This window comes from Misgurnus anguillicaudatus, chromosome 9 (genome assembly GCF_027580225.2).
Source record: "Misgurnus anguillicaudatus chromosome 9, ASM2758022v2, whole genome shotgun sequence".
Taxonomy (NCBI): Eukaryota; Metazoa; Chordata; class Actinopteri; order Cypriniformes; family Cobitidae; genus Misgurnus; species Misgurnus anguillicaudatus.
The window spans coordinates 3,541,469-3,564,130 of record NC_073345.2 but is presented as its reverse complement, the minus strand read 5'-3'; the positions used below and the strand labels follow the sequence as shown (position 1 = coordinate 3,564,130).

Below are 22,662 nucleotides of genomic sequence, written 5' to 3'. Positions count from 1 at the left end.
AAGCAGGGCCCCCACCAGTCCATTCGAGCCTTCGCCCTGAAGCTGCGCGAGCAGTATACACGCCTACAGCGCCGACGAGATCATGGGATTGGAGATGAGGAGACCCTATTAAGGGACCAGTTCCTGTTAGGGCTACGGGAGGGCCCCCTACGACAAAATCTCCGAGTGCAGTTTAGACGAGACCCTGAGCTCACGTTCGATGACCTGAAAAAGGAGGCCATGGCCTTGGAAGGCGACCAAGCGGAAGCCAAGGAGGCCCCCGTATGTGCAGCAGTGAGTGGCCCGGCGGCAGCCTCGGGGGTATCAGACTGGAAACAAACATTGAAGATGGAGCTCTTGAAAGACGTGCGAGATCAGATGGCCGAGCTAACCAAGGCCCTGGTAGGGGAACTGCGCCTAGGGCCGGGAAGGAAAGAAGAAGGGCCCGCCCCCCGAGAACGGATGTACTCTGAGCGAGGCCGGGATGGGATGAGGCGGCCCTGGCAGGCGAGTCGGCCTAGGTTCGAGTGGGACGAGCAAGGGAGGCCCATTTGTAATCGGTGTGGGACCGCCGGGCATGTGAGTAGGCAGTGCGGACCACGAAGAGCCTCCGAGGGGGGTTTTTAAGACGACCGGCCACAGTGGGTCATGTGGTCGGCGCCCCCCAAAGTGACCCCCATAGAAGAATGGAACCCAAGGACGGGATGATTGGGCTTAGCCCAATAGTAGAGGCCCAGGTATGTGGCACCACGGTGCGCTGTCTCGTCGACACTGGTTCTCAAGTGACTTTATTTTCAGAAAGCTTGTCCCATTAATTATTTGGAGCCCACCCCGCACACAAGGTTGAAGCGCCCTGGCTTACCCTGAAGGGGGCGAACGGCTTAGAGATCCCCTACATCGGCTATCGACTTCGAATTGTATGGAGTACGAGTTCCGCAGAAGGGGGTCATCATTGTACAGGACCATTGCCTCGGCCGTCATCGAGCCCTCCTGGGTAGGAATTTCCTCTCGGAGTGTTGGGAGGAGCTATTTCGGGCTAGGCCCGTTCAGACAATACCGAGGGCCGAGCGGCCAGGCTGGGAACGAGTAGTGGCCGACTGCAGGCGAGTGCAGCTGGCTAAGAACCAAGATGGCCGAGAAGAGGTTGGTCGAGTAGCATGTCGATTCGCATTGTCGGTGCCAGCAGAAAGTGAAGCCATAGTGTGGGCCAGGGTGCCACAACAGCGTCGAGGCTCTGAGAGCTGGGTGTTGGTGGAACCTCACGAAGACTGCACACAGGTGAGGGTGGCCCGAGGACTGACGGTAGTACGACGAGGCCGAGTGCCAGTGAAGGTCTGTAATGAAAACCCCTACCCAATACACTTACACAAGCACCAGCGGCTGGTGACGGTGACGTCGGTCGAGGGACATCGGGTGCGGGACAAGGAAGATGTGAGTTTCCGGCGAGTGCACCCTGCAGTAGTTGAGGTAGCACTAACGCAAACCGTAGGAGCATCTAGGACGAGGGAGAACAAGGTACCGGCCCACTTGACAGGGGACTCCTTACGAGGAGAGGACCTGGAGCAGGAACAAGTGGAAGAGCTACAGAAGCTACTGAAGAAATGGCAACATGTGTTTTCCACCCATGATGAAGACTATGGTTGCACGACGGTAATACGACATAGTATCCCTACAGGAGAAGCTGCACCAAGTCGGGAGCGGTACCGACCAATACCCCCCACCCTATATACCGAAGTGAGGACCCTTTTGCAAGGTATGCTAGAGCAGGGGATCGTGAGAGAGAGTAGTAGCCCATGGGCGGCACCGATAGTGCTTGTCCAGAAGAAGACCGGGGCCTGGAGGTTCTGTGTGGACTATAGGAAGTTGAACAGCTTGACCAAGAAAGACGCGTTTCCCTTACCTCGTATTGAGGACTCCCTGACAAGTTTGACCAAGTCTGCCTGGTATTCCACCTTGGATTTGGCCAGCGAGTACTGGCAGGTACCGGTTGAGGAACGGGACCGAGAGAAGACCGCCTTTACCACGCCATTTGGTCTTTTTGAGTGGGACAGGATGCCCTTCGGTCTTTGCAACGCCCCCGCCACCTTCCAGAGACTGATGCAACGATGTTTGGGAGGTCAGTTAATAGAATCTGTGCTGGTATACCTTGATGACGTGATTGTGTATTCCCCAGACTTCGAGACTCACTTGCAGCACCTGGAAAAGGTGTTCCGAGAGATGGAGAGGTATGGGTTGAAGTTGCAACCGGAGAAGTGCCACCTGCTGCGCCGTAAGGTGCAGTTCCTGGGACACGTGGTGAGCGCAGCTGGTGTGGCCGTTGATCCCGGGAAGGTATCGGCAGTTCGGGACTGGGAGGTCCCCAGGACTGTAAGGCAAGTGAGATCATTCTTAGGCTTTGTTGGCTACTACCGACGATTTATTAAAGGGTTCTCTAAGATCGCCAGACCCTTGAACCAGCTGCTGGTCAGGACGGGACGACCACGGGGACGAGGATCCCCCACAGTGGGATGGACCCCAGAATGCGAGACGGCCTTTAGGGTCCTGAAGCAAGAACTTTTACAAGCCCCGATTTTGGCGTACGCTGACTTCTCTCAACCCTTCCTACTCTATACAGATGCCAGTAATCTGGGCCTGGGAGCGGTGCTTGCGCAGAAACAAGATGGAGTGGAACGGGTGATCGCCTATGCCAGCCGGAGCCTCCATCCCGCTGAACGAAACGATGCAAATTACAGTTCTTTCAAGCTCGAACTGCTGGCGCTGAAGTGGGCCTTGAGCGAGAAATTCAAGGATTACCTCTGGGGAGCCAAGGTAACCGTGGTCACCGATAACAACCCTCTGGTACACTTGCAGACAGCCCGGTTGGGAGCAGTAGAGCAGCGATGGGTGGCCCAGCTAGCCAATTACAACTACCAGCTGCAGTACCGCCCGGGGCGGGAGCACACCAACGCAGATGCCCTCTCCCGGTTGCCAGCTAGGGCCGATTCGAGGGGCCCGGCCCCATTCGAGGGAGAACAAGGAGAGGAAGGACTGATGGTCGGCGTGGTGGAGGCGCCTGGGAGCCAACGGGAGGCAGCACCTGTAAGTTGGGGATGGGACCCCCAGCGTTGGAAGGCTAGACAGCAGGAGGATCGAGAGCTGCGGAATCTGGGCGAGTGGCTTCGGCAGGCCCGGCGACCGACCCCCGCCGAGAGACAAGCCCAGACAGAGGTGGGTCGAAAAATACTGGGACAATGGGAGAAATTGAAGTTGCGTGAAGGTGTATTGTGTAGGGCCATACGGGACCCGGGGACCGATGAGGAGGTTAGCCAGATTGTGGTACCGGCCAGCCAAGTTCGGGCACTGTTAGAGGCCTACCATGACCAGATGGGACACCAGGGGCAGGAACGCACCATGCCCAGATAGCAAAGTTTCTGGCACAAATCTGGCTTACATTGGGCATTTATGGCTAAATGTAGGCTCTCTTTTGTTCACACCTTTGTGTGAAACAGCTTTCGGGGGAGTTGTGGGGTGAGGCTAGCCAGCCAAAAGCAAAAGGTACATTTTTGGCTGAGTCCTGGCTTAAGTGTGGTCTGCCAGAAAATAGTAAATATATGGCAGAGTTCTGGCTAAGGTTTGGTTGGCCAAAGAGTAAAAAAAAAACAACACCAAATACAATCATATTTACAATTGATAAAAACATCACAGTTAATATTTAAGGCAATAATAAATATGTTTATCCTTATTAAAAGACGAAATGTAGAAAATGTTATTTTGGGCAGTTAATCCAAAGGTGTCAATGTGCAATTTACAAACAATGCAATAAACAGATAAATTAATAATTCAGTCTGCACTAATATACATCAAACAAAAGTATTTTAAGTATGTGTGCTTGTTTAAGTCTTTTTAATTTTGTATTTTATTTTTTATAAATAAATAAGACTTTACATTAAATTGTGTTTACAATTAAAAAATACGACTAACTAATACTAATATTTATTGGTGCACTTTGGTTTCTAAAACAATGACATATATTGCAAGGCATCTTGGAAGTAGTAGTCCTTTAACCTCAACAGCGTTCAATCCGCCGTGGAAAATGGACTACCTTTCCCATAATGCAACTGGTCATGATCAGGAACTTCCGCGAAATTCAAACCCCCACTGTGTACTGGACGAAGGACACGCGATCTTTTGTCTTGTGGAGTTTTATATAACACAGTAAGGTAAGTTATTAAGATACTTTTCTTTTAAATCTACGTAGATTGCACTTATTGTTCTACAGCGCGATACCTAGTTGGTTTTCGTTTTTGTTTGTTATTCTTTTCTGTGATGTATTTTCGTGTAAGTGCAAGTATTTTATCATCAGTCGCCATTTAACGTAGATAACGTTAACATGCATGTTTTTACATTAAGAGACGCAACATGCATGACGGGGATGATAAAATAATCAATAGGAAGTTTGAATCTTTAAATGAATGCTGAACCCCAAAGAAGCCAAACGAATATTAGATGTTTTCTGTACCAAACCACAAATCAACATTTGCTGGTAATCATAACAGATAGCAGAGTGACTCATTCCTACTATTTATATCTTAGTAAAACAATGTTTTTGATATTTTAGAAAGGCATGTATTCAAGTTTTAGCTTAATAAAGATGGTTTACTATGATCTCTTATTCTCTTCAGTCCTGGTCAGTGCAGTTTACAAGATTGTGTTGTAAAAGGCCAGATTTATTTGCTTTATTTTATGGTGTAACATAACCAACCCCTGCTTGAAGAATAACCACATGCTTTTGTAAAGAATTTAATATGCAAGAGTCATGCATTTTGTATGTGTTTGTTTTAATCTTTTATTTTACAGTATAAAGTTTAATTATATTTGCGTTTTGTTTGCAGAAGTCATGAACCACACTTTGTCAACAATAAATGTTGTTTCTGCAATCTGGATAAAGAATAATGTGAGTAAAGAATAATAATGAGGTTAATACACTTAATTTAAAAACTTAACTGTTTAAATAATAAACAAATGTGTATGTGTTAAGATGTTTGTGTTTGACTCCTCTATTTAATAGATATTACTGCCTCTTGGAGAACAGCCGACTGTACTCCAGACAGAGACAAAGACGTGAGGACATCTATTGCTTTTGTAAAGGAATTTTATACCCAAGAGTTATAAATGTTGTCTTTATTGTTTGTCTTAATCCTTTATTTGACATTTAACAATATAAAGTTTACTTATACTTGTTTTTATATTTGTTTTTTGTTTGTAGAAGTCATGTACCACACTTTGTCAACAAAACATGTTGTTCCTGCAATCTGGATGAAGAATAATTTGAGTTTAATACTTCATTTAAAATGTAATAGTTTAAATATTAAACAAATGTGTATCTGATCAGATGTTTGACTTCTCTATTTAATAGATATTACTGCCTCTTGGGAAAAAGCAGACTGTACTCCAGACAGAGACAAAGACATGAGGACATCCATTGCTTTTGTAAAGGAATTTTATACCTAAGAGTTATAAATGTTGTCTTTATTGCTTGTCTTAATCTTTTATTTTACCTTTTTACAATATAAAGTTTACTTATACTTGTTTTTTGTTTGCAGAAGTCCTATACCAGACTATGTTGTTCCAGCTGTCTGGGTAAAAACTGATGTGAGTTTAACTTCGTTAAAAAATGTATCAGTTTAAAAGAGTAAACAAATGTGTGTGATTTGATTTTTGACTTCTGTATTTGATAGACATTACTGCCTCTTGGAGAACAGCAAACCATTCTCCAGACAGAGACAAAGACATCAAAACAGAAAATTAAGTAAGATGATGTATATAATGCTCATTATTTATCTTTGTGCAGTTTGATTTGATGAATTACATTATTGTCTATATCTAATTTGTTAAGTCTCTTATTAGGGTAATTTGTCATATATTCATATAAGTTACAAAAGCACAAGTTTTGGCTTAAAAGTGACACCATGTTTTAAAAATATTCCAGGTACTTGATCTTGGATTGTTTGGAGTGAACGCTGGAAAATAATGAAGCAGGAAATTAAAATGCTTGACTAAAACAATTTTTGTACTTGGTAAGTGCTTTATTTAATTGGTAATTTAGAAATCCTTCTGGAACTCTGAAATCTGCAAACATATTTTTTCCCATGTCTTGAATTGAATGTTAAAAGTATCAGTTCTTGGACTGGCAGTGTGTACTATATCATCTTATTCATTTTATGTAAATGTATTTTCTAACTGTATTTTATGATTTTTTTCTGTAGGCTGTAAGAAGTCCTTTGTGTGTACAGACATGACTGGAGATTAAAGTTACTAAATGTTGCTTTTTTCTAGCTGGTGACATAACATGATATTATTTTCAAATGTATTTATCTAATACACATTTGCACATCTGTAAACATTCATTTTATATTGCATGTTTTTATATTTAACCAGTTGTTGTATATTGCTATCTGTTATTACATCTGTTTTTTTTGCCTGTTTATTGTTTAAAACAATTAAGTTAATGTTTCTCTGTTAGCTTTTGTTACTTTGGCTATTTCTTTGCTTTTATTTGATCCTTCTACTGTTATTTGTTTATTTGGCAGAACATTTGACATTTCATTTATTTTGCTGTTATCTGAAATTATCCTTGTCACCATCAATAAAACTCTATATTTGCTTTATATCTGTGTTTTTCAATTACACATTTTACGGGATATAAATATATTTTGGTCACTTTATGGCTATTTTCTGGGGCATCTGGATAAGTTGTGGGTGGGTTCTGGGGTAAATATGGTAATTTTGGTTATTTTCTGGGTTACATTTGGGGTTTCTGGAAAAGTTGTGGGTAAGTTTGGGGATTAATGTGGTCATTTGGGCTCTTTTTTGGTTGTTATCTGGAGATTCCGGGAGAGCTGTGGCTGATTTCTCGAGGTGTGAAAGGGTTGTGGCTAAGTTTTGGTCTGCTTTCGGCTAGATTCTGGATTACTTAAGGCAAGCAGCTCTGGGACCAATCAAGGACCGTAAGCCGTGGCGGCATGTGTGCCAAAAGAACAGCCTGAACTCAGCCATTTCTGGCCCTGAAAAATTTTGCTATCTGGGTGTCGTTGCTACGCCGACACTTCTATTGGCCAGGAATGGAGATTTCCGTGAGTACGTTCATTCAAGCATGTCCCCGATGTACTCTGTTTAAATCCCGGCAGGAACCCCGAGCACCGATGGTCCCGATCCTCGCAAAGGCCCCCCTCCATATTGTGGCGATGGACTATCTGACCCTGAGTCGTCCCAAAGACCGGTACCAGAACATCTTAGTGGTGACAGATTTGTTCACCAAATACGCCTGGGCTATCCCCACTCTCGACCAGACAGCAAGTACCACAGCCACAGCATTATGGAGGGCAGTGTTCCAGCCATTTGGGTGCCCTGAGTTCCTGCACTCGGATCAGGGCCCGAACTTCGAGTCCCGCGTCATCCGAGAGCTATGCCAATTGTACGGGTGTGTAAAGACCCATACGACCTCGTACCATCCCCAAGGAAACGGAGGATGTGAGCGCTTCAATCAGACCCTGTTGAATCTGCTGGGAACTCTGGACCAGAGACGCCAGGATGATTGGGTGAGTGCTTTGCCGAATCTATTACAAGCCTATAATAACAGCGTGCACAGTACAACGGGGTATGCCCCCACGTACTTAATGTTTGGAAGACATATCCGCTTGCCCACAGATCTCCTATTGGGAGCAGCGGGAGGTGAGAGAGAAGGGAACGTGACCGAGTGGGTGGGACGACACCACCACCGTCTCCACTTTGCCTACGAGCAGGTCAATAAGAAGATCCAGGCAGCCGGGGAGAAGAACAAGAGGTTGTATGATAGGACGGCGCGGGATGCTCCCCTGCTCCCTGGAGAAAGGGTAGTCCGGGACAATCGGCGACTAGGTGGAGGCAAGCTGAGTGATCGGTGGGAGGCGAGGCCGTACATTGTGCAACGGCAGCAGAGACCGGGGCAGCCGGTCTACACGATCCGGCCAGAAGGGAAGCCTGGGCCGGATCGGGTGGTCCATCGGAACATGATCCGCCCTTGTCCAAATTATCCCCCACTAGCCACAGAGGTGGCTCCTAAGGAGCCGGAGGCTGCTACCCCCTGGTATGGAGGGTGGGTCATCTTTCCAAGAGGCCCGGCGGAGGGGCCGGCCCGAGTGGCCCCAAGGGAGCCTGAGAACTTGCCTGTCGTAGTGGGTCCAGTGAACGACGTAGCCCCAGAGGCTCCAGGAGAGCCGGATAACTTACCTGCTGAAGGAGCCCCAGAGGCTCCAGGAGAGCTGGATGACTTACCTGCCGAAGAAGCCCCAGAGCCCCCACCACAGCGCCCCCAGCGTGAGACCCGGGGGCGGCCGCCCATCCGGTATGGAGAGTGGGTTACAGGAAGCGGTTCTAGGGACTAGAACCATTTCGGCGGGGGAGGATGTCACAGGTGACGTTTCAAATGAACGACGGGCGGAACCCGGCTTCCACCTCTTATTTGGACGACTGGCGGAATCCGGCTTCCGGCAAAATTAAGCCTGATAAAGCTCAGGTTGGGCAAATTAACACAGCGGTAGATAAAAGTCTGACAAGGAGAAGAGTCAGGGTATAAAAACACCTTGCAGACATCAAACGGGGTGTTTTTGTGGTATACGTTGTGTACGCTGTGTTGCTGCTTTGCAGACGGACCACGCTGGTCGGATCGCTCTCCTTGGGGAAGAGAGTAAGAGACAGTCAGCGGACGAAGGGATAGTGTGGAGTTTACGTGAGAAGGAGTGGACATAGAGCCATCGAGAGCACCGTGAACAAAGGTTATTGGCACCAAGCGTGAGTAACCGCTGTGATACTTCTCTGCAAATGTCTTGAATGAAGAATTACCCTGGTGTGTGTTCTTGTGTTTCGTGAGGTCCCTGGCCCCACTGGGGAGGAGAGCGTGGGTGAGCCGCGGTTGACCAGAAGCACGGACAAAGCACCGCCCGCCAGTAAGCCAGTGGCCCTGTGGGAAAGAGGAAGTGCAGGTGAGCCAGGGAAGTGATAACCGACACGCCGGGCCTGCGAATACCATACATCTCTCCCTCCTTTGTGTGATCCAGTTGTTGCCCAACCAATCTCTCGAGGTCGTCGTGGTCAGGTGGCAAGGACGATCTAAAATTCACGTGACGTGGTATAAGAGTGCTGTGGGTGAGTTTCACTGATTGATGGTGTTTACGCTTGACTTGCTGTGCGTATGCTGTGCTTGTAGCGTTCGAACTGCCCAGCCTCCGACGAGACACGAGATGGTGACATCTGTTGCGGCCTGAATCCTGTAGGGAGAGAGAGAAAATCAAGCCTTGTGCCCGGGGTGTGACAACGAGAGCTTCGTCTACTACTTACCTGAATCAGTGGAGCTCTGTGTGGGAACGAGGATCCCCCGGCACTGTGAGTAACGCAGCCTGTGAAATAACCTGTTCTGTGCTTATAGCAACAACCTACCTGAACCAGTGGAGCTCTGTGTGGGAACGAGGATCCCCCGGCACTGTGAGTAACGCAACCTGTGAAATAACCTGTTCTGTGCTTATAGCAACAACCTACCTGAACCAGTGGAGCTCCGTGTGGGAACGAGGATCCCCCGGCACTGTGAGTAACGCAACCTGTGGAATAACCTGTTCTGTGCTTATAGCAACAACCTACCTGAACCAGTGGAGCTCCGTGTGGGAACGAGGATCCCCCGGCACTGTGAGTAACGCAACCTGTGGAATAACCTGTTCTGTGCTTGTAGCGACTACCTACCTGAACCAGTGGAGCTCTGTGTGGGAACGAGGATCCCCCGGCACTGTGAGTAACGCAACCTGTGGAATAATCTGTTCTGTGCTTGTAGCAACTACCTACCTGAACTAGTGAAGCTCGGTGTGGGAACGAGGATCCCCCGGCACTGTGAGTAACGCAACCTGTGGAATAACCTGTTCTGTGCTTATAGCGACAACCTACCTGAACCAGTGGAGCTCCGTGTGGGAACGAGGATCCCCCGGCACTGTGAGTAACGCAACCTGTGGAATAACCTGTTCTGTGCTTGTAGCTACTACCTACCTGAACCAGTGGAGCTCTGTGTGGGAACGAGGATCCCCCGGCACTCAACTACTTACCTGAACCAGTGAAGCTCCGTGTGGTAACGAGGATCCCCCGGTGCTGCGAGCATCAGTGGAGTGTTTGCCCTGTTCTGACTGTGCTCGATTCTGCCTCCAGGAGAAGCGGAGCGCGCCACGGGTTGCTGGGCCAGAGCCCCGGCCCCCAGTCTTTTCCCCAAGTGGCCTTGGAGGCAAAGAAGAGCCACATTAGTTTTAAAGTTCCCTTTTCCCCTTCCCCCTTTCCCCTTTTTAAATATTTAATAAAGCTTGTTTTAATTATAGTATACTCGTCTGTCTGGTCATTGGGGTGGTCTTGGGAAACTCCTCGAGGTGGAAGAGTTAAGAGGGGTGTGGCCAGTAGCATTTTCGGGTCCGCCCCCGGGGTGTGACATACTGTCACTGAATTGAGCGTGCACGAAGTGAAAAAACTATTTTCCTGGATTCATTCATGATCTTTTTTCATGTTCAGCATTTTTGCACATTGAGCTTGTTGGTGTATGATGCAATAATAATCAGGTAAGTGGGGAAAAGCATCCACCTCTTTGTACTTGGCAATGAATCCGTTAGAACGGTTGACTATCGCAGGTGGTGATTGACACTAATTTAGACATCGGAGGCTATGTCCTTAAATTACCGAAAAAATCCTCGCCCCGACTGTGTTCTTTCATAGACAGAAGAAGTGTAAGCAGTTCCTCTCTCGCTGTCATGTCTTTAAACACCATTCTTATGCAAAACTGTGCTGTATCATTAATGTCATCTAATTGCAAAAAGCATTCACAGTCAGTTATGTCCTTCTCAGTTATTGTGTCAAGTCATCAGCCATATCATTTCCCAATGACAGGGCCATGCAGAGACCTTTGGAGGTGCAGGCACTCGAAGTATAAAAAGGGCATTACTTTACTTGCTTACATAAATAAGCCACCAATATGGATGCAAATAAAAAAGCAAAGCAGAATAGAAACAACATTTATTTATGATTTATGACAATTATTAATTATTTTTTCTCAACTCGCCACTTGGATTTTGTCTTTTTGAATGAAACTTGGCTCACTACTGGGGCTTTCAGCTATTTGCTGAACTGCTTCGCTCAAACTATTTGTTCTTTAACTCTCCACGTACAACGTAGTATTGAACTGCAGTTGTTTGCACTGGAACTGTATGATCCTTTTTTTGGTTCCACTGATTTATCGACCATTAAAACACAATAAGGATTTTTTAAATGGACTTTGCTAACTTTGGGGTATTTCATTCCAAAATATGAACAACGTTTTCAGTTCTACCATAAAGACTCAGAAGGCAAGTGAACGTTTGAATGACATTTATTCCATGTTAAATTAAAAGACAGAAATTCGAATCAGTCTCAAAATAAAAGAGATGCTTGAGTCTCATAAGATTTTGGCATATGCCCCGCCTTTCGTCCGGGTCTAGCTGTAGTCCGGCAGATCCTGCCTGATGTTGAAGGCAGGGGCGGAGCCTACCCCCGGTCAAAAGAACAGGGAACAACCTGGTGGTGGTGGGGAGGATGGAGGTGAACTTCAGCTACGACACCTACGGGCAGCAGGAGAGAGTGTTAGTTCAGCGTTTAAATAGTCGGCTTTGAGCTGTGATTGGTAAGCCGATTTTATGAATGAATGACGTGGTATTAGAGTCTTCCTGGTAGAACTTACGCTGACGCTTTCATTTCTACCATAAAGACTCAGAAGGCAAGTGAACGTTTGAATGACATTTATTCCATGTTAAATTAAAAGACAGAAATTCGAATCAGTCTCAAAATAAAAGAGATGCTTGAGTCTCATAAGATTTTGGCATATGCCCCGCCTTTCGTCCGGGTCTAGCTGTAGTCCGGCAGATCCTGCCTGATGTTGAAGGCAGGGGCGGAGCCTACCCCCAAAAGTGAAATAGATCAACTGGCTTGATTGCTAGGATATCAAAGAGATGTCAATCCTGAAACAAAAGAAAGTGTTAAGAAGGAATCAGACTTCTTAAGCTACAACAGCTATTTATTGTAACCCCCCAAAAATAAAGCCACGATAGGCATAGGCATTCACTTTAATGTCTGATTCACACAAAAGGAATAGGATAAGAATTACAATATGCTTCGTTGTAAAGTGCCACGGTAGGCTTTACATGGATAGGTAGCCCCAATAGGTGATATGTAAAGCCACGATAGGCCACAACGATCGATAGCTCCGATAGGCAATGTGTAAAGCCACGATAGGCCAAAACGATCGATAGCCCAGGTAGGCGAAGTGTAAAGCCACGTGGATTGATAGCCCCAAAAGGCGATATGTAAAGCCACAATAGGCCACAGCAATCGATAGCCCTGATAGGCGATGTGTAAAGCCACGTCGATCAATAGCCCCGATAGGCGATGTATAAAGCCATGATTGGCCACGATAGGCCACTTGATTGACAGCCTCGATAGCCGATATGTAAAGCCACGATAGGCCACGTTGATTGATAGCCTCGATAGGCAATGTGTAAAGCCACGATAGGCCACGTTGATTGATAGCCTCGATAGGCAATGTGTAAAGCCACGATAGGCCACGTCGATCGATAGCCCCGATAGGTGATGTGTAAAACCACGATAGGCGATATGTAAAGCCACGTTGATCGATAGCCCCGATAGGCGATGTGTAAAGCCACGATTGGCCACATCAATCGATAGCCTCGATAGGCAATATGTAAAGCCACGTCGATCGATAGCCCCGATAGGCGATACGTAAAGCCACGATAGGCCACTTGATCGACAGCCTCGATAGGCAATGTGTAAAGCCACAATAGGCCACGTTAATTGATAGCCCCGATAGGCAATGACTAAAGCCACGTCGATCGATAGCCCCGTTAGGTGATGTGTAAAACCATGATAGGCGATATGTAAAGCCACGTCGATCAATAGCCCCGTTAGGTGATGTGTAAAACCATGATAGGCGATATGTAAAGCCACGTCGATCAATAGCCCCGTTAGGTGATGTGTAAAACCATGATAGGCGATATGTAAAGCCACGTCGATCAATAGCCCCGTTAGGTGATGTGTAAAACCACGATAGGCGATATGTAAAGCCACGTTGATCGATAGCCCCGATAGGCAATGTGTAAAGCCACGATTGGCCACGTCGATCGATAGCCTCGATAGGCGATATGTAAAGCCACGTCGATCGATAGCCCCGATAGGCGATACGTAAAGCCACGATAGGCCACTTGATCGACAGCCTCGATAGGCAATGTGTAAAGCCACGATTGGCCACGTCGATCGATAGCCTCGATAGGCGATACGTAAAGCCACGATAGGCCACTTGATCGACAGCCTCGATAGGCAATGTGTAAAGCCACGATAGCCACGTCGATTGATAGCCCCGATAGGCGATGTGTAAAGCCACATCGATCGATAGCCCCGTTAAGTGATGTGTAAAACCACGATAGGCGATATGTAAAGCCACGTCGATCGATAGCCCCGATAGGCAATACGTAAAGCCACGATAGGCCACTTGATCGACAGCCTCGATAGGCAATGTGTAAAGCCACGATAGGCCACGTCGATTGATAGCCCCGATAGGTGATGTGTAAAACCACGATAAGCGATATGTAAAACCACGTCGATCGATAGCCCCGATAGGCGATGTGTAAAGCCGTATCGATCGATAGGCCCGATAGGTGATGTGTAAAACCACGATAAGCGATATGTAAAGCCACGTCGATCGATAGCCCTGATAGGCGATGTGTAAAGCCACATCGATCGATAGCCCCGATAGGCGAGAAGGCCGTGGAGAACACTTACAGGGCAACGTTTTGCAATTTAGTGCGAAGACCGCAAAGGGCAAGATACGGGGCAATGATATGCTGTATGCAACAAAGACAGTTACGGGGCAACGACTTCCCATGTAGCGTGAAGACCGCGAAGGCAATGATGCGGGGCAACGATATGCTGAATCATAATAAAGGCTGCGGAGGATAGATGCGGGCACCATATGCAATGTAATAAGTCGGTTGTGGTATCCATGACACAATGTAACCATATGCTGATTAGCGAGAAGGCCATGATACACATCAACAATTTGCAGTATAGCAGTATGACTGCGAATGCTGGATACAGGCAATGATATGCCACGCAGCAAGGAGGTCACGAGAGCCATGCAATGGGGCAACAATATATCCTATAGTGAGAAAGGCTGCGTATGCTATGTCGGAGGCTGTGATGGAAAGCAACAACATTCCTATAAGGCGCGCTATGCCACAGATAAGTTTAGCGAGAAATGAGACATGGTTGAGTAACCTACACCACCACCAGTATCTGCTGGATCGTACTTTGATCATTATGCAGCTTAAAGCTATAGAAACTGATGAAACGTTGCATTTCAAGTGTATTCACTTTTCAAAGTATTTGTGTATTGATGGCAGAAAAAAAAAATTACCTAGGAAAACAGAACGTACATTAACATGAAATTGATAAAACAAAGAAATTAAGGTTATTGAATTTTAAGATTAATAATTATAGACTAGAAAGATTAGAAAATATGGAAGTAAATTAATCTAAACTGTATGAACTAAATGTGAACGAACAATACGCAATTGAATGCTTAGTGTCTTGACTGGAGTGTTATTAAAATCCTGAAACTACTAGAAGGTGCGGGATCAGGTTATGTCAATAGACCACGATCAATGATAGCCGACACCATCAATTGCCCTTCTCACGCAGAGATTATGAATACTACACAGAAAATGCTTCCAGGATTTGTCCGGAATCATTAGACTTTTGGGTCATTTATTCTGCCGATTATTTTTCGGAGTCATGCTTACTGCGAAAACCCGTAAAGACATGTGATACATGTAAAGTCCTGCACATGCTTGACTTTTAAGCGCTTCTGAAGTTCACCAGTTATTCGTAACTCGTATTTTAAATGAGATCATGAGGAGCGCGTGATGCGCTGCTCTGTCATGCAGGTGAATGATCTCAGCTTTAGCAGCACGTATAATGAGCACGCATCGTTTCACACAGAGAACTTTAAACGTGCATCTTTCGGCAATTTTACTAGGTTCTCTTTACGGGAGCGATCCCAGAACATTACGGGATGTGATTGTGTTGACACGGTAGCCTCAAATAATTTTAGAGAACATATTTTAGACCATACTGCGAGTCAGACTTCACCTAAAGTCTCTGAAAATGTTCAGCATAATTAAGTTAAACTTTAATGGATAAACAAGTCAATCGCATGTTGTCACATACCATTCTTACATAACCTGCAGTTGCAACACCAATATGCATAGCATGATTTGCCTCATAAGAAACTTTTCATTAAACGAGTAATGCTTTGACTTCGTTGCACCTGAACTTGTAATGCATGTAGCGTGGACTTCGCACTAGGGTGGTTAAAATGCACGCTGGGTTTAAAATCAATGAGAGAAAGTTCCATTCCCTGTTACAAGGTAATTTTCAGACCGCGAAGGTATCAGTGATGTGCAACAAAGTTTTAAGAGGTTTGCAGACGAAAAATCCGTTGAAGATTGAGAAAGTTATGATATTTTTATTATTAGAAATCAGAGGAAAGTTATATGGATGTCTATGGAATGTGTGTGACCGAAATGCTGCTTATTTACATGTTTTTGCTTATAACTTCTCATTTTATCAGATATGTTCATGAAATTTTAACAAGGTAGAACTTGTTAGTACTTTCAAATTAAATTATAAACATTTGCTGTTTTAGTCAGAATGGGCATCGGACCCATGTTAACCATTATTTTTAGAATGATGCCTGCGGTGGACGTTCTGACATGACGTTCACTGTAGTCTAAAACAAGAAACGTAATATGCAAATTTTCGCGATTTATTTAAATACAATCTCCTCCATACCATTACCATGTTTCAGCACCAAGATAAAAGATATATATTGTGGTCCATTTACGTTTCATTATTGTCCAGAGTTTAGTGGAAGCACATCGACCGGTTGAAAGTGACACTCAGTTTTAAACCGTTGCTGTGAACTAAAAACACCTCCGAATTGAATACTCAAAATATCAAACGCTTCCGGTGTTCGGACTTGACGTATTTATTGTCGTATTTAGTGAAAACAACCTTGCGACGATGACTGAATATTGCATGAGACGCATTGTAAAAGTACCGCGCGGGCGGAAGCAGATTTTATTCGATGCGCATACCCGCGATGTCAGCATTGCTATATTAAATAGAAGAAATAAATTGTCACATTCCCAGTACTATCGTGTCGGCAATCTCACGGGCTGCGATATAATGATAAAAAAAAAAAAGATATAACTTACCTCACACCAAATTAAAATGACAGTACATTTAATGCCACAATTCTTATGAAATCAAATCAATTTATTACAACTGTGTGACAGCGTTTCCGACGGTCGTCGGACGAAACATTGATAATTGTACATTTGACCGACATAACCAGACACTCACTCGCAATTTGCGCAAGAAATGCAAGTTGAGCGTTACGACTGCGTGCTTATTCCCGTGTTAGTATGCCAATGTGGCCTATCGTCAGTATTGAGCAGGCTGCATAGTGATGTTAACAGTGACATGACATTAACAACTAAAATAAGACATCCTGTATATTTTGGTCAAAGACTGCAATAACTGACAAATATAGTAGGTAACATTTAATATGTCCCTTAAATTGGTAGGAACAGGTAGGCACATATCGGGAAGGTTGTATAGACATATTCAGGAAAATTATGTAAAGCAGTGACCTTACCTTGTTTCTTAGGCAGACACATATGATTTTACACCATTTTGTCGTTTACGCATTTTTCACCATTTGTTTACAACAAACACGCACAGATAATTAAGACAGTTGCGTTCGGGTCTTTTTGACGTTAACTTACTCACGCGTTAATGCCGTGCTGTTGAGACGCGATCGCCTTTCAGGAGGAATAATGCCGTAAAAAAATATATATATATCTTTGCTTTACAGAGCCTTCGTGTGGTGACTCGTTTAGATGAGAAGACAAAGATATTTTAGTTAGGAAGACATCACCCTTCGGTGTTTACCATGAACCGTAACTCCTCAGGCAATCAATATGATCAGTGACACCTGTTGCGGCCGAACTTCTCAGGCAATCATCAGTGACACCTGTGCAAGCGTCCAGTGAGTTGCTATATGGTCGATTACAGTTTACGTTTAACAGGACTGCATTGCATTTTAATCTGTTCATTGAAATGAAACGGCCTCATTCCTTGCGTTTTTGTGCCAAGTTTGCGAGCTTCCCTAAATAAGGGTCTTTGGCAAAGATGAGTTGCGTTCGAAGGGACTGGTCAAACACGCCTACCGTAACCTTGTGTTGCAGTCTGTGAGAACGAGCGGCAAATGAGACGAGTAGCATATCGTGGATGAGAGATCCTGGGAAAAGGTTAAATTGGCACGAAAACATTGCGGGCCGAGTAAACATACCGAATTCACAAATAAGCAGAGGAAGGGCGAGCGTTTTGACATCCGATTCTGCTTGGTACGAGTAACAATCGCTTTGAAAACGTTTGGTTTGCACTAAGCATCGAGCAAACGAACTTCAGCTACGACACCTACGGGCAGCAGGAGAGAGTGTTAGTTCAGCGTTTAAATAGTCGGCATTGAGCTGTGATTGGTAAGCCGATTTAATGAATGAATGACGTGGTATTAGAGTCTTCCTGGTAGAACTTACGCTGACGCTTTCATTTCTGAAACTTAGAGGTGTGTGACAATAAGACTATTATGTTTACGTTTCCATCTTCGTTTGCCAATTTCCTCTGTTTTACACAAACTACCAGAGAATTTCCTCTTATTACACCAACTACCAAATAAGCTTCATCCTTAACCTTTAGTGAAGTGTCTTTACAAATGGATGGTTTTAACTCTGATTTGAGTGCTGAAGAGCTTCTTTTCAGGTTTAATTGCATGTGTGCACTAGGCTTGTGCCGGTGACAAATTTTTATGTTGCGGTGATTAATGATTTTTTTTTACGGTAGACGGTATTACCACGGTGTTGAATTGCATTAAAAAAACAGGTTGAAAAAAGGAGCTAACGTTATTATTATAAAGTAAATAACATGTTTAATAGCTTGAACTTATATATATAAACATATATAAATAAACAACACACAGTAGAAATATGTAAACAGATTTAAACAAAATGCAGTCCAACTGTAAAAGCAGACAACTCTAGTTGTTTAAATTATTAAAGTGATTTACTCCAGATTAAAGTGCAAAAATGTTAGCAAGCATATTCACTTTTTCTGGCTGGAGCTTTGAACGATGAGGTGAGAGGATGTGTCCACAACAACTCTAGTTGTTTAAATTATTAAAGTGCAAAAGAACATAATTTTAAAGAACTAATTTACATTCTTCAGCCAGTTTCCAGGTACAGTATCTAGAGTGGGATTTACTCCAGATTAAAGTGCAAAAATGTTAGCATATTCACTTTTTCTGGCTGGAGCTTTGAACGATGAGGTGAGAGGATGTGTCCACTGGCACTAAATACCCTCTCTGAGGGAACACTTGTGGCAGAAATGCAGAGAAATTTCTGAGCTCATGGCAGCAAGATGAGGTAGTTCTTCAGCATGCAAACTCCATGCTTCTGATTTAATTATTGGCACAGAAAGATACATCTTTACCTCTGCTTCAATTTTTGACTTCAGAGAGGTGTTGCCTTCAACATCCTCTGCCCTTTGTTGCCTTGTGGAGGTGATTTTACTAAGTAGGGTGGCCAAGCTTTGGCGTTGTTTTCCAGAAGTGCAGGGGGTGGGTTCGCTTGTTTGCTCTGGCTCTGCCTGGGCAGCTGTCTCACTCGGTGTTGTTATTTCTGTCTGGTTCGAAGCTTCCTCAATGCAGCAGTTGACTGTAGCCTCAAGGTCATCAGAAAAACTTCCCTTAAACCTGGGATCTACAAAGCTTGTCAAGTCCATCACCTTCTTTGCATTGTCAGTGTACCTGGACTCAAGGTCTGACTTCATTAATCTCTTCAGGTCTCTGGTAAGGGCACTGTCTCCATTTTTCACCTCAAGAATCTCTGACATGATATGACTTAGCACTGGCTTCAAAGCTGACAGGCTTACTCTGCTCTCTGAGGCCAAAGCATCCGTAAAAGCACTGAGTGGTTCTAGAATATTTAAGACTTGCTCAATGACTGCAATATCTGCATCTTTTGGCATCAGATGCCATGCCCGTCTTTCAGTTGCCAGTACAGCACAAACTGCCTGCTGTTGTTCCACAAACCTCTGCAGCATTTTCTCTGTTGGTCCCCATCTAGTGACTACATCATGGATAAGAGACTTCTGAGGAATGTTTAAGGCCTCTTGTTTGTTTCTGAGCTCTCTTCTTCTCTTCCAGCTTCTTGAAAATCCCTGCACCAGATGTCGACAGGCTCGGATAGCTGTGTTCACTCTCTGATTTTTTAGAACTTTAGAAATAGCCAGATTTAAGTTGTGGCCGAAGCACCCAATCCAATGATAGGGAAATGTGGCAATGGCATCACTGTCAAATGCTTTTTTCATGTTAGTAGCATTATCTGCTGTTACACTAACAACACGCTCTTTGCTGATTCCCCACTCTTGCAACATGTTTTCAAAAAATTCCCTGATGTTGTCTGCAGTGTGGTCTTCAGGAAAGAACTGTGTTTCCAGGCAATTTGACTGAAGTTTCCAATCTTTGATGTAGTGAATTGTGAAGCTGATATAAGGATGACCACTTCCTCCACTGCTGGTCCATAGGTCAGTGGTTGCTGCATACCATTTTCCTTGGGCTACACATTTGCCAACTTCCACTTTAAGGCTGTTGTACATTTTGGGTATCTCTGTCTTTGAAAAAAACTTCTGTGAGGGAACTTTGTAGAGTGGAACTATAGTCTTCATCAGTTTCTGAAATCCAGGTTTTGCTACTGTGTAAATTGGAATCATGTCCTTAGCAATATAATATGCTATGGCCTGATTGATTTCTTTAGCACATAGAGATGAGGGACCATATGCAGCCTGACGTTGAAAGCCTCTTTCACTGTGGGCTGAATGGCTTCAGCTGAAGATGAACCAGCAGCAATACTGCTATATGCCTGGCTACTCTGTAAAACAGGGAGGAAATATATTACTTTGTGCTTCAAAGATGCATTTCAGACAATTATAGAGAATTTAAATAAGGTAAAGCTTACTGATATTTTTCTTTTTGCTTATTTTTACTTTTAAATGTAAAAAATAAATATATGGGTTCCTTTAAGTTTAGTAAAAGAACACATACATTAGTAATGATGATGAGTAATGCCGAGTTCAGACTGCACGATTTTAGCCCTGATTTTGACTCGCCGACAGGTTTTGCGAAATCGCCGACAAATGGCCGAAATCACAGGCAAATCGATGCTCGTGCACGCGAGTGACAATCACACAGTGTGAATTATAAAAGACGCGTTCTGAGAGGATCGCCGACGAGTCGCCGACACCCGTGAGATATTTGGCATGCTAAATATCTGGACCGGTCGGCGATTCAAAATCATTCCGTGTGAAATGTGTTTTGACTGACAATAACATCGGCGATGACCTACATCCAATGAGAGAGCAACATACAGGACAGCTGGAAGTTCGGGGAGGAGCCTCAGATGAGTCGGGCGGATCAGATGCAGGGCCTTGAGGAACCTCGGGAATAACAGAGCAGAAGGCAGACCAAACGCACCACAGGGCTATGGCAAATTCAGAGATTACATAGTCAATGAGACATACCTCAGCGGTGGTAGATTCAGGCATGACGGCCATCTTAATGGCAGGTGCAGGGTGAACAATAGCCCTCCTAAGTGCAGGTGTGGTGGTGACGATGGCCCTCTGAAACACAGGTACAGGGATGGTGGTCGCTCTCTCGAAAACAGGTGCAGAAACAGGCAGGATGGCGGCCATTTTGGGAACAGGCGGGATGGCGGCCATTTTAGGGACAGGCAGGGTGGCGGCCATTTTGGGAGCAGGCATGGTGGCGGTCATTTTGGGAGCAGGCATGACTTGTACAGGTGTGGGTAGAACAGGCATGACATTAACAGGTTTGGGCAGAAAGGGCAAAACATGGCTAGGTGTGTGGTGAATATTCCCTGGTTCATCATCCACCACACCCACAGTGAACGGAGAACCACACAACAACAACGCAAAGTCAATATAACGTTCCAGGGACCAGGCAGACATATCATGTGGCATACACAAACGCAACCATTCATCCAAAGCATTGTAGAAAATTGGTTTTAAAGTGTCCTCATCAAAATGTACCTGGTTCGATAATTCCAGAAAGTCACTCACAAAATCCTCAATGGGCCGGTGGTTCTGACAGAGTGCAAGCAGTGCAAAAACAGGTTTCATGGTGCTGGTGGGAGATTACTGACCTTCGCTGGATTCCGGTTTGGGGCTGATTATTCTGTAACGGGTGTGCTTTAAAGAAAGCGATGAAGAGGAGAATCCATGTGCTAAAGGTGTTTATTAGTAAAATCCCAATAAGGGCCAGCAAACAAATCCAGTAGGGCAAATCCAAATCGTAAATCCAAAGACAGGCAAAATATATCAGGGCAGGCGGCAAAACAGGCAATAAATCCAAATACAGGCAGAAGTCAAACACAGGAACAGATATCAAAACAGAATACAGAATACAGGTACAGAAAACAGGCAGATACAAACAGGATGGCGATGTAATAATCAGCCAGGAGCAGGTGAACAGGATGTGACTTATATACAAGAACAAACAGGAAGTGTGAAGTGAAACATGGCAGGATGAGTTTCAAAATAAAAGTCCAAACAGAGCAGAGAATCAAAATACAAGTTCCAATGACAAAAATACACAGTAAACAGAAAAGCACAGAACAAAACCTTACAGATGGCTACATTTGGTGGAAATTTTGTGTCAATAGCCCACTTAGAAATCCCCTTACTGATAAAAATGCTGATGTGTGAAATACTTATTTCCCCCACTGTATCACTAAAGTCAACAGTCTTTACACTGGCTGCCTGTGCGTTACAGAATAGATGGGTCAATATCACTAAATTGCCTTTGAGACTGTACAATTTCCCCCCCTAAAAACTGTGATTTTCCATTTAACTTCATATGTTTAGTATTAAGATCTTAGGATGTTAGAAATGCGTATTGGTCAAGCACCAGCACTTTTTCTAAATTAACTGCAAGCAGACAATATACAAGCAAACCACAAAATTGTCACGGTAGGAAATCCATTGTTTCCTCCGTGTCATGTGTTTGTGTGTGTTTACTCACCGCTCTGCCATGTGCTCATCAGTATGATCCCGTTCACCTGTGTGTTGATTGTCTCGCTCCAGCTGCTCATCATTACATTCCTTCCATAAATACTCACATGACTCTATGTTCCTCGCCAGATTCTCACTCAATGTTTGCCTTGTCGTCCCGTGTCGTCTTGTTTGGATTATCGTGTCGTCGAGTTGGATTGTTTGTTGTTGCTGTCGTCTTTGTGTGGATGTTCCCGTGTTCAGCCTGGATTTTCACCACTGCTCACCACTCCACCAACGCTGCTATCAACATCACCGTCACCAACTCACCAACGTAGTCCTTCGTCACCATTGCAAACAACACTGGACTTTTCCTGCCTGGCCATCTATTCAGTCATTGGTTTTCCCTGTGTC

At 44.8% G+C, this 22,662-nt stretch overlaps 2 long non-coding RNA genes across 3 annotated transcripts; one reads left to right on the top strand and one right to left on the bottom strand.

Moving 5' to 3' along the window:
- Nucleotides 1-3,372: 3,372 nt before the first annotated feature.
- On the top strand, nucleotides 3,373-7,044 carry LOC129434520 (uncharacterized). Of its 2 annotated transcripts, none has more exons than XR_012370961.1 (8): nucleotides 3,373-4,178; nucleotides 4,851-4,912; nucleotides 5,027-5,100; nucleotides 5,225-5,448; nucleotides 5,562-5,610; nucleotides 5,697-5,767; nucleotides 5,948-6,035; nucleotides 6,225-7,044. It is a non-coding gene; the product is annotated as an uncharacterized lncRNA (long non-coding RNA). The 2 variants fall into 2 exon arrangements; XR_012370962.1 differs by lacking the exon at nucleotides 3,373-4,178 and adding an exon at nucleotides 4,258-4,501.
- Nucleotides 7,045-11,367: 4,323 nt separating this feature from the next.
- On the bottom strand, nucleotides 11,368-12,799 carry LOC141366204 (uncharacterized). The gene is made up of 2 exons (XR_012371304.1): nucleotides 11,732-12,799; nucleotides 11,368-11,612 (listed from the first exon to the last, which is right to left on the bottom strand). It is a non-coding gene; the product is annotated as an uncharacterized lncRNA (long non-coding RNA).
- Between the last annotated feature and the right edge of the window lie 9,863 nt (nucleotides 12,800-22,662).